This window comes from Schistocerca serialis, chromosome 3 (genome assembly GCF_023864345.2).
Source record: "Schistocerca serialis cubense isolate TAMUIC-IGC-003099 chromosome 3, iqSchSeri2.2, whole genome shotgun sequence".
Lineage (NCBI taxonomy): Eukaryota > Metazoa > Arthropoda > Insecta > Orthoptera > Acrididae > Schistocerca > Schistocerca serialis.
In genome coordinates this window covers 145,067,264-145,085,418 of record NC_064640.1, presented here as the reverse complement: position 1 = coordinate 145,085,418, position 18,155 = coordinate 145,067,264, and the positions used below count along the sequence as shown (strand labels likewise).

At 43.5% G+C, this 18,155-nt stretch overlaps 1 protein-coding gene across 1 annotated transcript in view; it reads right to left on the bottom strand.

The window, feature by feature from the left end:
• LOC126471550 (trimethyllysine dioxygenase, mitochondrial) overlaps positions 1-18,155 on the bottom strand; it is a 497,242-nt gene that overhangs the window by 460,214 nt on the left and 18,873 nt on the right. The gene's annotated exons all lie outside the window — the stretch shown is intronic.

Below are 18,155 nucleotides of genomic sequence, written 5' to 3'. Positions count from 1 at the left end.
TTAATGTAACCACTTCTGGGACCTACTAGACACATTTTGATGATACCACGTATCTGTCTGTGCATAAAGGGAAAGGCAGTTCTGTAGGCGTTAGTAAGCTCGAAAACCGCTTAACCATTGCTTACTTTGTTCCTCATTCAAGATATTAAACAAAATTAGCTACAAACAAAAAATTAGCATTTTTATGAATAACTTAACAAGTGAAGTTATGTTAACAGCTTGCAGCTAAGAATTTTCGGGAAGGAAGGAGGCTATAAAGTCAGTAATATTACCTAGCACATTTTCTTTTTTTTCTATTTAGTTTTTGTTTGAGTGCTGTGCATAAATATGTACATAATGTACCACACTATGTAAAATGTAATTAGCTCACCTGATTGATTTTATGCTCTAAATGGTCAGGAAGATTGAATAAACTCAGTTCACTGTCACTTTCCAGCAGCTTTGTTTCAGCTCCTAGTCGTAGCACATATCTGTCACTTGCAAAATGATCGCTACGAATGACACTGTTTCGATGGTGGCCAGTATTCCTAGCGTGCAGACGTTTTCTTAGAAATTCTGAGGCGAGTGAGGAAACCTGAAAATATTTTACTTTTCTTTCCGACATCATTTCTGTTTGTGGAACATCATTGTCATTCAGTCAGATTGCATAAGACGTAAGTAACTTAACTGTAGGCGCATCGATTACTGCGTCGCATGCAACACAACTACTAAGCATTTTGGTTTCAACAATAAGAGAAAGTCTTCTTTGTAGTGGGAATCACAACCATAAATTTACTATACGAAGCTGGCGTTTCTCCATTAATGCTATATTTATTTAGAGCTCTTGTTCGTTTCACAAGTACAAGTAGGTTCGGCTTCTTAAGCCATTATCGCGTATTTAACTGTATACAAAGCTAATAACCGGGAACACATTTACCTAGAATAAGGTGTCATACGTATGAGAACACTTAAGAGAATGCGCATCATGTACTTCTTTGTCTGACTGTTCCACATAAAGGCGGGAAAAAGTACAAGAACCATACGTCCCGAATCATTAACGATAAGCTCCAAATCATTTATTATGGAAAGAAAGGGAAGAAATGAATATTGTGGTGTTTTAAAAAAATAAATTTATATTTTGATTAAATTATTATTCTCTTGTGAAGATTCAGAAATCTGTTGTGAGTTTTGCACCACTTCTTGGTGGGAACAGCAAAAACTTTTCAAAAGCTTAGGTACTGTATGTGATAGTTTATGTGTCACCTGAAATCGTTTGCAGAAGGCGTAGCGTTCTCAAGATTAAGAACATTGTGTCGTGATCATGTTCGATCACGATCGGATATGAAACATAGCAACTTTGAACAGAGAAACCTAAGGGACCAGACAGAGCTGGAAATTTTCTTTGCTATACTACACCACACGTTAAAAGAAATTGGATTTAAATCACAAACAAGGTAAATGGCAATGCGCCTTCTACCTTAAACGACGTTTGCCGACATGCAGTCGCTCCCTGGTAGCTGTATGAAAGCTATAAAAACACCGTTATTTCTGTTGCCACTAATAGGAGATGGATAGCATGGAAATGCTTTAAGTAATAAGCAGGCACTACAACATTTTAGAGCACAATAACCAATTTAATTACCTTTGTCAGTATTGCTAACAATAGGCTCCGTACAATTTCAATTTTCTATCTTGCTGGCTGTTCCTTTAAATAAAGTCCCTTAACATCTTCGATATTTCATCTTACATAGCACTGAACAATAGTAATATTTTATAATAACTAATTAGTGACTGCGGACCACGCCACATACGCGTCCGTCGTCATTAAAAAATATATCAGGACTATGGTAACAGAAGAGGATTACAATTCTTCAGCTGTCAAAAAATAAGAAACACAAAATATCGTTATCGATACAATTTATGAACAATGCTTATTCTGCGCCGTGGCGCGTAAGATATTCTTTGAAATATCAGGTGGTCGCTGCTCAGCGACGATCTAACAAGGGAATCTCCCCATCGCACCCCACTCAGATTTAGTTATAAGTTGGCACAGTGGATAGGCCTTGAAAAACTGAACACAGATCAATCGAGAAAACAGGAAGAAGTTGTGTGGAACTATGAAAAAAATAAGCAAAATATACAAACTGAGTAGTCCATGCCCATGATAGGCAGCATCAAGGGTACTGTGAGCGTAGGAGCGCCGTGGTCCCGTGGTTAGCGTGAGCAGCTGCGGAACGAGAGATCATTGGTTCAAGTCTTCCCTCGAGTGAAGAGTTTCATTTCTTTATTTTCGCAAAGTTATGATCTGTCTGTTCGTTCATTGACGTCTCTTTTCACTGTAATAAGTTTAGTTTCTGTGTTTTGCGACCACACCGCAAAACCGTGCGATTAGTAGACGAAAGGACGTGCTTCTCCAATGGGAACCGAAAACATTTGATCGCAAGGTCATAGGTCAACCGATTCCTCCACAGGAAAACACGTCTAATATATTCTATACGACACTGGTGACGGGATGTGCGTCACATGATAGGGATATGTTGTCGACCCACCTAACTTGTACACTTGGCGAATGGGTAAAAAGATTCTTCTACGGTGCCCGATTTAGGTTTTCTTGTGGATGTGATAATCACTCCCAAAAAAGTGATGAAAACACAAGAGTTTGTCACATAAACTGCAACAAATGAATGCAACAGTTTCACAATCGCACAGTTTTCCCTGTGCTCTGTCAAAACATATGTTTTTAACGTTTTCAAATTTTTCCGTGTGTAGACCGTCAAATGCTGCATATGTCCAAGCAAATCTGAACATGTCCTGGAATTTTCGAGAGCGAAGTTGATTATATGTGAGTGCCTGAACTTTGATAATTGACACACGATCACGTAAACAATACTGCTCTATGTACCTGTGCAGCTTCGAAAAATCATAGAATCTTTTCACAAAGTATTTCATTTGCCGAAAACCAAACACATCTAACGGTTGCACAGTAGGTGTACAAACTGGAGGAATGGTAATCACGTCTAGTCCCATACTAAAATTGTCTCCAAATAAAAAATAGTAGTTACACCCCAAGGAAGACTTGAACCAACGTCCTCTGGTTCCGCAGCTGTTCACTCTAACCACGGGACTACTGCGCTCCTGAGTTCATGATCTCCTTGATGTTGCATATCTTGCGCATGGACTACTCAGTTTGTATATTTTGCTTATTTTTTCATAGTTCCACACAACTTCTTCCTGTTTTCTCGATTGATCTGTGTTCAGTTTTTCAAGGCCTATCCACTGTGCCAATTTATAACTAAATCTGAGGGGGGTGCGATGGGGAGGTTCCCTTGTAAGAAGTTTTTACACAAATTGTATGGCTTTTATGAGCCTGCATAGTTAGATTACCGAATGTAAGTTTATTTAAGCTATCGAAACAGATACTAATATTACAATATTCTAGAAGAGACCAAAATTCTTCGTCATTTTAATAATCAGTTTAATGAACAAACCGATCTACAAAACTAAATTCTTCTCAATAATTTTAGTTACATTAGTCTTACGGATAATCAGAATTCAAATTAGTAATTCCATTCGTAATCTGCACGCCGATAATTAAGATTATTTATATTGTCTGTACACTAAGTGAATTTTTTAAATTTTCTAATATTTTCATTTTGTCACGCAACTCGATCTTGCATGGATTCAACAAGTCTAGCGCGTCGCCTGCAGAAATATTGAGCCATAGTGCCTCTATAGCCGCCCATAATTGCGACAGTGTTACTGGTGCAGAACCTCTCGCATGTCCCATGTCGGGCGGTCTGAGTGGCCAAATCATTCGCTCTAATTGTCCAGAAGGTTCTTCCAACCAAACGGGAAAAATTATGGCCCCGCGAGATGGCGCATTGTCATCCACAAAAATTCCATCGTTGTTTGGGAACATGCTGTTCATGAATTGCTGCAAATGGCCTCCAAGTATCCGAACATAACCATTTCCAGTCACTAATGAGTTCAGCTATACCAGAGAACCCAGTCCATTCCATGTAAACACAGCCCACACAATTATGGAGCCTCTATCAGCTTACACAGTGCCTTGTTGACATCTTGGATCCATGGCATCGTGGGTTCTGCGCTACACTCGGACCGTACCTCCAACTCTTACCAATTGAAATTGGGACTTATCTGACCAGGTCACGGTTTCCTAGTCATTTAGGGCCCATGTATGGTAATGAGCCCAGGAGATGCGCTGCAGGCAATGTCATGCTTTTAGCAAAGGCCCCATCAGTCGTCTGCTGCCATAGCCCATTAATTGTTGGTAAGGCGGGTGCCAGGTTGAGATTCCTTGGGAGAGTCCTTAGAAAATGTAGTCCATCAACAAAGGAGGTGGCTTACAAAACACTCGTTCGACCTATACTTGAGTATTGCTCATCAGTGTGGGATCCGTACCAGATCGGGATGACGGAGGAGATAGAGAAGATCCAAAGAAGAGCGGCGCGTTTCGTCACAGGGTTATTTGGTAACCGTGATAGCGTTACGGAGTTGTTTAGCAAACTCAAGTGGCAGACTCTGCAAGAGAGGCGCTCTGCATCGCGGTGTAGCTTGCTCGCCAGGTTTCGAGAGGGTGCGTTTCTGGATGAGGTATCGAATATATTGCTTCCCCCTACTTATACCTCCCGAGGAGATCACGAATGTAAAATTAGAGAGATTCGAGCGCGTACGGAGGCTTTCAGACAGTCGTTCTTCCCGCGAACCATACGCGACTGGAACAGGAAAGGGAGGTAATGACAGTGGCACGTAAAGTGCCCTCCGCCACACACCGTTGGGTGGCTTGCGGAGTATAAATCTAGATGTAGATGTAGATGAACACCAAATTTCGCCGTACAGTCGTAACAGATACGTTCATCATACGCCCTCTCCGCCCCCGGTAGCTGAGTGGTCAGCGCGACAGAATGTCAATCCTAAGAGCACGGGCTCGATTCCCGGCTGGGTCCCAGATTTTCTCTGCTGAAGGACTGGGTGTTGTGTTGTCCTAATCATCATCATTTCATCCCCATCGACGCGCAAGTCGCCGAAGTGGCGTCAAATCGAAAGACTTGCACCTGGCGAACAGTCTACCCGACGGGAGGCCCTAGTCACACGACATTTATTTTTATCGTACGCCCAACATTGATCTCTGCGATTGTTTTAAGCAGTGTTGCTTGTCTGTTAACACTGGCAACTCTACTCAAACGCCGCTGCTCTCGTTCATTAAGTGAAGACCGATTGTTGCACGTAGCGTTGCTTGTCTGTTAGCACTGACAGATGTACTGAAACGCCGCTGCTCTCGGTCATTAAGTGAAGACCGTCGGCCACTACGTTGTCCGTGGTGAGAGGTAATGGCTGAAATTTGGTATTATCGGCACACTCTTGACACTGGGATCTAGGAGTATCGGAACTCACTAATGATTTCGAAATGGAATGTCCTATGCGTCAAGCTCCAACTACAATTCCGCGTTCTGAAGTCTGTTAATTCCTGTCGTGCGGTCATAACCATGCGCGTCGAAAACCGTCTCACATGAATCACCTGAATACAAATGACAGTTCCGCCAATGAACTACTCTTTTATACCTTGTGTACGCGATACTACCGCCCCTGTATATGTGCACATCGTTGTCCCACGAGTTTTCGTCACTTCGGTGTACGTGCATAGGTCTCAGGAAGTCTTAGTCCATCCTCAGCATTACTCTCTGGTCAGCGATATATCTTGTACATTTCCCGTCCCCTAAATGCACAGACTGCCTGTCAGATCATCAAGAATATTAAAAGTTACAAATAAAAACGAATGGAAGCACATCCTATGAATACGCTGTCATTTTCATAAGATTGGAACCTTAATCTAGGTAACTGTTTGCCCATTAAGTTTGGATCCCACCACTGTGCTTCAGTTACGTGACGGTAATGTGGTGTGCTTTTTATACAGCTAAACACACGATAATGGTTTAAAAAAACGGAAACTAATTGTAGAACGAAGAAGAAATATAAATAAATTCCGCCTAATTGAGAAAATGTCGCCGGCCGTGGTGGCCGGGCGGTTCTAGGCGCTACAGTCTGGAACCGCGCGACCGCTACGGTCGCAGGTTCGAATCCTGCCTCGGGCATGGATGTGTGTGATGTCCTCAGGTTACTTAGGTTTAAGTAGCTCTAAGTTCTAGGAAACTGATGACCTCAGAAGTTAAGTCCCATAGTGCTCAGAGCCATTTGAACCATTTTTTGAGAAAATGTCGCCTTGATTTAGTAAGAGAAAGTGTCGCTCGAATGTTACAAGCACAAATCGAACTGCCCCTCGTTAATATAACAGATCTACTTAAGATCGCCATGGGTTTCCATCCAAAGACGCCTTTACGTAGTCGCTCTAGTTTCATATTGAGTTCACTGGGTCCATCCGTTGAGACACTGTGATGATCCTTGAGTCTTATAATATTACTTCCGGCTGCAGCTCGCTCTGCAAACGGAAAGCAATTACCTCTGCCAAACGACGTGCATGTGGGCGGTAACGCACCAAGAATGTGCCTGATTCTGTGAGGGGCCGGAGGCTGACTCGGTGAGTCTTGGTCGGAGAGGGATTGATCTACTAGAATTGGCGCCGTAGAAATCCCAACCTCAACGTCGCCGTGTAATGCCGTTGGCGGTGCTGGACGGTGTCGGTGAGGAGGGGGAGGGGGGGGAGGAGGAGGGAAAATGGGGGAGGATGGTCGGCGTCCGCGGCAGTGAGAAACGACGGTTGCGAGTCCACTTCCGAGAGCATCGGTGTTGGCCGAGATTGCGTCTGCCGACACATGTTGGCAAGGTGCCAGAGAGCTTATGAAGGCTGGGGCGACGGCGATGTCAGCTCCGGATATTCCGTGACGAATCTCGGTAAAAGCTACTGCTTCGGCTAGCGGGTCTGGATAAGACTGCTGGCGCCCAACTCGCGTACGCAGCTGTTTTGGGGCTGCGGTGGCAGCTGCTGGCTATAGCGAACGCCCGTCCGGAGTTGAGAACACAGATCGGTGCATCGGAGGTATCGTGCGTGTGCCTGATATCCCAAAGATCTCAAAGTCAAATGTAACAGGTGCAAGAGAAGGCTATGGCCGCCCGAGAAGAATTTTTCTGGGTGTCGTCTTTCCTTTTGGCAGTGGCTGATAAGTGTTTTATTAAAAAATCCATGTATTTCGGATTTTAACTGAAGAGAGGAAGAAAATAGTCATATGGCAATTTGGCTGCGATACTGTGAGGTGTAGGTTTCTGTTCCTCTGAGCACAATGGCCACATTCCAGGGGACGCGCGGAGGCGAGTTTTTAACCCAGTACTACACAGACAGCCTTCCACAAAATTGAGAAAGGTGTTACTTGTGTTTCAAAGTCTCAATTGTTATAGTCACTTTGCTAGTTGCTCTGGTGCCCCAAGGCGCAGCTAATTTGCGAATCCTGCTTCAACTCTATATCCTTTTTTTTCTTTTGCAGATCTTTTCTCGAAGTAATCAGAATTTTATTGTTGAAAACAGCTTTATTCGTTCGACAGTCAGCTAGATACTACGGGTAAATACTGAAACAGAAGATGAGTCACAATGAGCCATAGGCCTATATAAACAGACTCGGTCACTACAGAAAGGAGATATGTCGAGGAATGTAACTTTTGAGATAGTGAAAGAAAACGTGATTTCTCTTCCAATAATTAAGAGATATTTATTGTCTTTTTCCGAGACTTTGTTTAGTGCTCAAGATGCTTAACTGTTCATGTTTGAAGCCTGACATGATTCCAAAATATTCTTTAATCCAACCTTGACTTAGCCCCTTTCTGCAATGAAGTGTCGGATATACAATAAGAGTACACTGAAACACATGTGCTATCAGTAATTAGTATTGAAAAACCCTAAATTACAATAATAGAAAGTATGAAAACGATATACCCTAAATTTCACACTGTTTACGATTTATAAATCTTATTTCTCCTTAAAAAAAAGTGTAAGGCACCGCATTTCAATCGGTTATTTCAGATCGATTATTTCAGAAAGAACACATTAACCATTTTTCTCATTTTGAGAAAACTAAAAAAATTGTTTGAGTGCTTGACATTGTTTTTAGCTGATATGTACATAACATATGCATGCCATATTTTACCATCGTACTGACTTGCTGTTTCTTCCCTTATTCTATTCTTGATTTTGTGTTTTTAAAACTTTTTTACATGTGTTGTTTCTGTAATAAATGACCTTTACGAACTTTAACTACTACTTTTCTTTCCGAAATCAGTGTCTTGAGCACACTAAATTAAAGTACCAAAAGACCTACGATCATACCATATAAATTGGCGTTGGCTGGCAAAATTGATTTTCTGATGGAACAGCTTTCTGGAATATCACAGTAGCTCTCGGTTCTTTGTCGACGTAGCTTTGTCTTGCCCCTTGAGAATCCAATCAACTCACTCTTGAACTTAAAAAAATGGCTCTGAGAACTATGGGACTTAACTGTTGTGGTCATCAGTCCCCCAGAACTTAGATCTACTTAAACCTAACTAACCTAAGGACATCACACACATCCATGCCCGAGGCAGGATTCGAACCTGCGACCGCAGCGGCAACGCGGTTCCAGACTGTAGCGCCTAGAACCGCTCGGCCACCCCGGCCGGCACTCTTGAACTTAGATTCTAATTGGTTCTTCTACATATTGTTCATTACAGTACTTCCCCCATAGCCTATGCTTATTTTTTCTTAGAACTTCAATCTCATTTTCGCTGCCTTATCGAAAATCAACCTTCTTGATAGTCGAATGTGTCATAGATTCTTCCTGCCACAGCAACAATGTGGTCATAAGTTGGAAGAAACTGCGAGTAGCTGTACCAGAACATCTAACTCTTAGACCTTTCACTTCATGGCAATTCATATACCGTGGGGATTTCGGGCTTTATTTATCAAAATATTTTACTACTTGTCGTATAACATTATCAAGCGCACATGGGGTTACTACTGAGCTAATTTACAGGATAAAGTGCACTTGGCGGTGACTGACTTATGCTCTCATTACAGTGGAAAGTGTAAGACAAATCGACGAAACAAGTCTGCGCAGTTTAGTACCTGAAGCGTAACGTCATATAAATACCGTCATCCTACTAGGTGTTACATTCCAGGTGAGTGAATAATGTTTTTGTAGACGTGAAATAATATTGCGGTGGAAGTAGGACAGCTATAAACAGCTGGTGGAATGTGCTTCTGGTTTAGACATGCGCATGTTGCATACCACCTGTAGGGTACGATATAGGGGAAAGCAGACTACAAATAGCATGCTTCGTCTAAGTAGTTTGCTCTGTTGGAATGTCACATGTGAATAATACGGTAGAAATTCATAGCAAAAACTTCTTTTAAAGGGTGAGCTCTATAAAGCTTCACTTTTAATTCCATAAAATCTGTACACATAAGCGTATCACAAGTTGAATGGTTTTCTTTATACGTGTCAGGTTCCTGAAAGTTAGTGCACTGCGTGGTATTCTACTCGCCGATGCATATTTCACTGTTCTTAGGTAGTTCTCACACATTTCAGTTACTTCTGCCAAATTCTGCCGTCATTGATATCAACCATTTAATCTGACAGGACTATATTCATGCTAGAAAATCGGGGATTTTCAAAAACTAACACTGCATTGAACTCTCAATCTGACGACAGTCCTATAACAACACATTTAACGTTGAAGAGAGTAACACCACATTCATCTGTCCACCATGCAATGCTAGAGGCATACATGATGGAGGTAGTGCAAACTCTGTTTGTGTCCTGCTCCAATGTATCATCGAGCATGTCTGAAACCAGTTCTGTGTGCCGCTCTAATGTATCATATGCTGCAACTGCTATGTTGATTTCTGATTTTTATTTATTCTTCCCATATTATGAGCCCCAGGAACTACGTATGGCCGGCCGCTGTGACCGAGCGGTTCTAGGCGCTTCAGTCTGGAACCGCGCGACCGCTACGGTCACAGGTTCGAATCCTGCCTCGGGCATGAATGTGTGTGATGTCCTTAGGTTAGTTGGGTTTAAGTAGTTTTAAGTTCTAGGGGACTGATGACCTCAGATGTTAAGTCCCATAGTGCTCAGAGCCATTTGGACCATTTTGAACTACGTATGTTGCAGTAACACTAGACACAGCATCTCTATACACTGAGGTGACAAAAGTCATGGGATATCTCCTAATATCCTGTCGGACCTCCTTTTGCCCGACGTAGTGCAGCAGCTCGACATGGCATGGACTCAACAAGTTGTTGGAAGTCCCCTGCACAAATATTGAGCCATGCTGCCTCTATAGCCGTCAATAACTGCGAAAGTGTTGCTGGTGCAGGATTTTGTGCACGAACTGACTTCTCGATTATGTCTAACATTATAAATGTTGGATGGTATTCGTGTCAGGCGGTTTGGGTGGCTAAATCATTCGCTCCAACTGTCCAGAATGTTCTTCAGACCAATCAGAACAATTGTGGGGCGGTGGCATGGCTCGTTGTCAATGGATGTATGCGGTAGTAGCCGAACATAACCATTTCCAGTCAATGATCTGTTCAATTGGACGAGGGGACCCAGTCCATTCCATGTAAACACAGTTCACACCATTATGGAGCCATCATCAGCTCGTACAGTGCCTTGTTGACAGCATGGGCCCATGGGTCCCTGGGGTCTGCGCCACACTCGAACCATACTATCAGCTCTTATCAACTGAAATCGGGATTCATCTGACCAGGCTACAGTTTTACAGTCGTCTAGGGTCCAGTTGCTATGGTACGAGCTCAGGAAAGGCGCTGCAGGCGATATCGTGCTGTTAGCAAAGGCACTTGCGTCGGTCGTCTGCTGCCATAGCCCATTAGCGCCAAATTTGGCCGCAATGTCCTAACGGATCCGTTCATCGTGCGTCCTAAATTGATTTCTGCTGTTATTTCATGCAGTGATGCTTGTCTGTTATCACTCATGATTCTGCGTAAACGCCACTGCTCTCGGTCGTTAATTGAAGGCCGTGGTTAGATGCAATGCCTTAAACTTGATATTCTCGGCACACTCTTGACACTGTGGATCTCAAAATATTGAATTCCCAAATGATTTCCAAAACGGATTGTCCCATCTGTCTAGCTCCAACTACCATTCTGCGTTCAAATCCTGTTAATTCCCACCATGGGTTCATGATTGCGTCGGAAACCTTTTCATATGAATCACCTGAATACAAATGACGCCTCTGCCAATGCACTTCCATTTTGTACCTTGTGTACGCTATACTACCGCCATCTGTATATGTGCATATCGCTAGCCCATGACTTTTGTCACCTTAGTGTATGCTACTAGCAGATTTGTGACGATTGGCACGTATTTTAGCCTAGTTCTAGTCTGTCCATTCTGCTATTACGGCTTGTTAACTGCAACAGACGTACCGACAGTTTCAGGTCAAGTGTGCACCTAATGATAAGAAAGTACACTCCAGAGAAGAGGTCAATTAAAGTCAACTGTTTTAACACACTGTTTTCTATTAGTTAAATGCTCCTCAACTAAAGACTCAGAATTTTGTGAAAATGGTGGTCTATAAGGTCTCAAACTCTATCAGATGTACGATTTACCCACTCAATATTCAGCTCTACTGACCTATATAACAACTGTTCGCATGTCTGTAAAGTGAATATGAGAGAGGACAAGTTACTCTCTCACCTATTTTTCATATACAGAAAACTATTAAAGATTTCGTTACAACTTTATGCACCTTGAGCGAGACTCTAGAAAGTTAACAGCCTGAGCAGACATTGATGTAGCCTCATAGGTCGCTAAAAGCATAAGGCATTTTTATGGTTCATAGCTCATAGAAACGGCATGTTGGGAGTTGAAAGCAATTGGCGGCGAGCCCATCCCTCAGTAAATCTTGCCAGACAGGTCCACAGCTGTATAGGGCAGACAGGGCAGCCCCTTATCGAGACAGGTCTCTAGCAGAACAATGCTGTGCTACCTGCTGCGGCGCCAGCAGAAGCCTGGGCTGGGGATGATGGTTTGAAGGAACATGTCTACACAGTGGAGTCGTAAACAGGGCGTTGTGTGCAGAACCATGCGTAATAAAAATTCACCTGTTTTCATGTTTGCCGATACTGCAAACGGACCAGTGAACCACTTCCATTGGCCGCCTCAGTTGTATAAGAAAACTCCGGCATCTGAGAAACGATTAGAGATAGAATCTTTATTACACCTCATAGCTAGGACTAACAAGCTCCAAGGCACAGGCGATTTAGATAAAGGTCCTTAAGATTGAATTTGTTCGCTTGTTGCAATGGGAAGCAACACAACTTCGGAGAAAATCGTCCCTTCCCCCTCTGCGAAAACTTAAAAAGCCAGTAATTGGCGGTTTCCTTTTTTTTCCAGGGACGCAGGTTTCTTAATTCTTGCCCTGGTTCGACATGAGTTTGTGCTGTCATGTGGGGGGGAGGGGGAGATTTAGCGCCTCTAGAGCCCTGTGATTGGCTCAAGATGGGGTGAAGGCGGCGTCGTTCGTGCGCTTTCCGGGAAAACGGAATTTTTTCTGGTTAGGTGGAAAGCACTCAGGTGCAGGACTTTGGTCTGGTAAGGACTTCTGGTCGTAGCTCTGGCATGTGTGGTTGGTACTTGGGACCTGTCCTAAGACTGACTAAACTTGCGAGTAGTTTAGCCTGTGGTGAAGGTCTTACTGTACCGACAGTGTGACTTCAAAAGACTCGGACTACTTGTTTGCCGAGGGCACACTTATTCGTGTTTCGTTTACCAGTCTTGACGTTTGGTATCCTTGTGCGCTCTGTCATATAAGTGAGGCAAATTGGACCTTGGTACGACCAGCGAACGGGTGTATCACACACTGAAATCTACCGTGATTTCAGGGCTCTGGTAGAGAGTAAATTGCGATCCTTCTGCCTGATCGCTAGACCGTGAGATTTTTGCATTTATTTCGTGGCCGCGATGGATTCACAGGTGCCGGCCGCCTCCGCGTCTCATCTCCGCTGCAAACATCTCGCCAGCTGTAAGTTACATCGCCGCACGAAGCAAACAGGGTAACGTACTGCAGCTCCGGCATTGTCATGGCGTACAGATCTCAATCGCCACTTTCTCTCAGCTGCACCTATGCAGAGAAACTTTGATCAAAGTCTGCTCAGCGTCAGATCAATTCAGATTGTGTTATCGACATTTTTAGGGGCAGAGTACTTGACTCACTCCACTAGTTATACTGCCTCTGCCACCTAGGATCCTTGTCCAGTGTAGTCCTGAGTCACCTGTTAGTTGTTTACGGTATTCAATCAATCACTTATTTAGCATAATTTATATTCGTTTTAAAGAAAAATAAATGTTGTTAGAACACTAAAATTATGCCAACACAATCAATCATTTAAACAGTCCCCACTAGGGTTACCTTCCTAATACGTCCACTCAAGAGACACATACATCTCGATGGATGTATGCCTCCGATCTGCATGTTTTCTTCGATTGCAAAACTATGACAGTTCTCTATTCATCTAGTATGCAGCAAGGCACGAATGTCACCATTAGTAAAGGCTGCTCTGTCACGTCCAGAACTATTTACAACACCTACGGATGAGGCCTTCACGCTTCTTCTAAGCTATACGGACTTTGTTTGCTTTAGGTGGGATACAAACAACTGTAAAACCGTTTTCAGCGTTAAATTTCGTTATTTTCAACACAAAATTGAAAAATCAAGTTGCATTCTCTATTACAATCAGAATATGCAAAATGAAGAAAAGAATTGGGGGGGAGGGGGGGGGGGGGAGAGGTGTGAACCATACCATTTCTCTACCGCATCTGGCATACTTCCACAACATTGAAAGAATTTCTCCAAGTCACACGCGATCGTTTCACAGACATCTCCTGACACTCACTATCGTGGCCATCAAAAAAACATCCCGCAAAAGCGTCTTGTTGAAGGAGTCATACCAGCATGCCTCAGAAAATGGTTCAGAAATCCTGTAGAAGAGTGGAAGCTTGCAGATACACTGACGGAAAAAAATCACAGCACCAAAAAATAATTAACGTAGAGGAATGAACTTTTGGGAATCCAGTTGCCTAGGTAACATGTTTAAGTGTTCAACATTACAAGATCGCAGTTTAATAGAAGCGTGAGATAAATCATTGCAAAAGTGTAATGCTGGTACATTAATAACCGGTGTATAGAATGTTGAATGTAAGAACGAAAACGTGCATGCATTGTGTTGTACAGGTGCCGGATGTCAGTTTGTGAGATAGAGTTCCATGCCTGTTGCACTTGGTGGGTCGGTACAAATATGGTTATTGCTGTTTGTGGATGACGCTGGACTTGTCGTCCGATGATGTCTAATATGTGCTCAATTTTAGACAGATATGGTGATCTAACAGGCCAAAGCAACATGTCGGTACTCTGCAGAGCGTGTTGGGTTACAACAGCGATATGTGGGGAACGGTATCTGGTTGGAATGGCTTTTCATGAATTGCAGCTCACCAGGTCGAATCACCAAACTGACGTACAAACTTTGCAGTCAGAGTACGTAGTATAACCACTAGAATGCTCCTGCTGTCATACGAAATCGCACCCCAGATCATAACTCCAGGTGTAGGTCCAATGTGTCTAGCACACAGACAGGTTCATCTACATCTACATGCATACTCCGCAAGCCACCGTAAAGTGCGTGGCAGGCCCTAAACTGGCCTCCTTCTAACCAACATATGGGCATCACTGGCACCGAGGCAGCACCAGCTTTCACCAGAAAATGCAACAAACCTCCACCCTGCCCTCCAATGACCTCTCCCTCGACACCACTGGAGTCGAAAGTGGCGGTGGTTTGGGGTCAGTGGAATGCACGCTACAGGGCGTCTGGCTCGGAGCTGTCCTTGAAGTAACATATTTGAAACAGTTCACTGTGTAACCGTAGTGCCAACTACTGCTGAAATTGCTGCTCCAGATGCAATATGATGAGACAGAGCCATACGCCAAACATGATGGTCTTTCCCTCGGTAGTGACACGTGCTGTCCGGAGATGGTCTTCTTGCGACCGTACTTTCTCGTGACCGCCACTGCCAGCAATCATGTACAGTGGCTACATTCCTGCCAAGTCTTCCTACAGTACCACAGAAGGGACGTTCAGCTTCTCTTAGCATTATAACACAACCTAGTTCATACTTACCTGGGGACTGACAATGGCCTATTTGTCCCCTTAAAGGCATTCGTAATTAACATCAACTCACCACGACCGGCCTCAAAGGTAACTCACGCTCGCGGCGTTACAGCGTGTGTTTAAAGTAAACTTGATCTGCATCGTCATAGTCACGCTACTGGCGCCATTCTTATTCGACTGGCACGAAACTGGAATAGACATCATCTTTCAGATGCAGAAACACTCCTACCAGCTTTCGTTCATGTCGCACAACTTCTTCTTGGTGCTGCGATTTTTTTCTGTCAGTGTAGATGTACCTCTACCCCACCAGTCGATTACAAACATATTTCACATATCACTCAGATCTTCAGCTTCCTCAACTATCATTCGTTAGAAATCCCCTGGAAGTGCTGGGTGTGAATATTTACAATTTATGTGTGGAATCACTTAGCAATTACCTTAAAATGTAGTGCTTACCATGTAATCGGAAATTACGCTCTGGAGCCTGGCTATAACCATCTGTTCTATGAAACTGTGGGAATCTGTATAAGAAAGTCTGTTTCCTTACACCATTCATTTGATGACTATGCATATACATACTGATAACAGTGTTGAGAGGTCCCTACGTAATGCTATAATACGCTGACATTGAGCTCAGAGGCTCAACTGGTGCAACTGATGTTAAATCCCAGAACACTGTACCGTAAGAAATTCGCGGGAGAAAATTTTCTGTAGAAACACATTTGTAACTGACTACGGTATAAGACTCAGTCGTGTTACTGTGGACCAATCCAGCTAACACCGGTGTTCACCACAAATGATTTAGAAATCTCTTGAAACAATTGTCTGTCGTTTATGTATATTGAGATGTGGGATATTCGCAGTTCAGTATAACGAACTGTATTCTGTGTTCCAGTAGGATGAGACTCTGTGATAGGAAGTTTGAATTATGCTACTTTCGTTTGAGTGCACTACAACAGTCAGATTATACATAAAGTCATTTTACTTCTCCTAAATTAACTAAGTGCAGTTGTCTGCAGGGTGGCGCAGATATGTATAAACTAATTGCAGGCAATGACGTAATGTGAAAGGCTGTATCAGACTTTTAAAAGTCACATCTGATACACTTCGCGACCTTGACCAGCAAAAAAAGTCCAATGCAAGCGTGTTGTTGAAGGGCATAAAATAGACACAATCTTCAGGCCTCCGGCAAAGATCCGGCAACTAATGATATCTGTGAAAGACGATGTAGGCCTCAAAACGCCAGGAATTCACAAGATACCGTGTTGATGTGGGCAGTTTTATGTCGGCCAGACTGTTCGCACTATTGAACAGCGCCGCATAGAACATGAAGGGTGTTACCGTCTGCGCTATACCGAAAAGTCAGCTGTAGCAGAACATGCTCTGGAAAACGGACACCAAATTGCATTCGATGAGACGTCTATTATCAAATGGACTAATGGATCCTGGGATAGCGTGATAAACGAGGCCATAGAGATCAGAATTTCTGACAACACCTTCAATAGAGACGGTGGATTGCAGCTGAGTAGAGCGTGAGATCCGGTGTTGAGGGAGTTGAAGCGGTCCCGGCAGTCGCGCGCCCAAAACATTACCATATATGGTGCGGGACCGAGCACCAGTGACGTCACGAACGACGGCGCGGCTATATAAGCACGGCAGTGACAACCACACGACAGTTATCTACTTGACAATGGCAGAGGAGATCTCTGCCGAAAGCTCGTGGGCAGTAAGCCACTTGACGCGACTTGAAACCCGAGAATGTTTTATTAACCTTCCTTGTAGCTTTCGCAGAACGATAGTCACAGCATTGGAATATAAATACGGTGCGCGTTGGATAGATAGAAGTACCTGATGCATTGAATGAGGCCTGCTGGTATCGCGTGCACTAGCGGAGGGGTTATAGACTGCGGCGTCCATCCTCCAAAGTCTGCTCTGCTACAACATGCGCTTGGTACACGACCGTGGAGGCCGCGTGTCAGCACATCGACGGATGTTGGGATCTGCTGACGTCTCCTACAGTTATTCAAATAAATTGAAAAAACATTTCTACCTTACTACACACATGACGCAACAGTTGTGGCTGTGATGCGAGACTTTGCGGCGGTCAGCGTGGACTGTGCAGCCATCTTCGTACACAGCTCGCCATGCGGTGCTTGCATTGATAAATAAACGTTCCTGTCATAATCTATCCTACAACATACTGACCGATGGTCTTAGCTCTCATACCTCCTCCTACATTCGCTGTCTAACATCGTTGTGTCGTTACACTTGTGTGAAAACATATCAAACCATCAAATAACGGTACTTTGGCGACGGGAAAACGAGTGTGTGCTTCTGCAAAAATCCTGATTTCTTCTGTCTTCGAGCTTTTTACGTGAGATGTAACTCATTATGCTTCCCGTCACAGCTGAATGTTGTTTAAGCCCTCGCATTAATGTTTCACAATGGAAACGTGGTACATCTCACTGGAGTGACGTACCACTTACCGCTGTTTGCCTGCATGGTTGTGGAGGGCGCTGGCCGCCAATACTTTGGGCCAAACTGCGTAATTCATTGCTTCACTATTCTGACACAGTTTTAGAAAACATCGTTCTTGTGAAACACAACTAGCTCTTTTCACACAAGAAGTGTTGACTGCTATTGGCAAGGTATTTCAAATTGATTCTTTATTTCTCGATCCTCAAAAGGCTTTTGACACTGTACCATACAAGCGGCTTGTAGTGAAATTACGTGCTTATGGAAAATAGTCTCAGTTATGTGATTGGATTCTGTGATGCCCTGTCAGAGAGATCGCAGTTCATAGTAATTGACGGAAAGTCATCGAGTAAAAGAGAAGAGATTTCTGGCGTTCCCCCAAGATCGTGTTGTAGACCCTTTACTGTTCCTTATGTATATAAACGATTTGGGAGGCAATCTGAGTAGCCGTCTGAAGTTGTTTGCAGATGACGCTGTCATTTATCGACTAGTAGTCATTGTTGTTGTTGTGGTCTTCAGTCCTGAGACTGGTTTGATGCAGCTCTCCATGCTACTCTATCCTGTGCAAGCT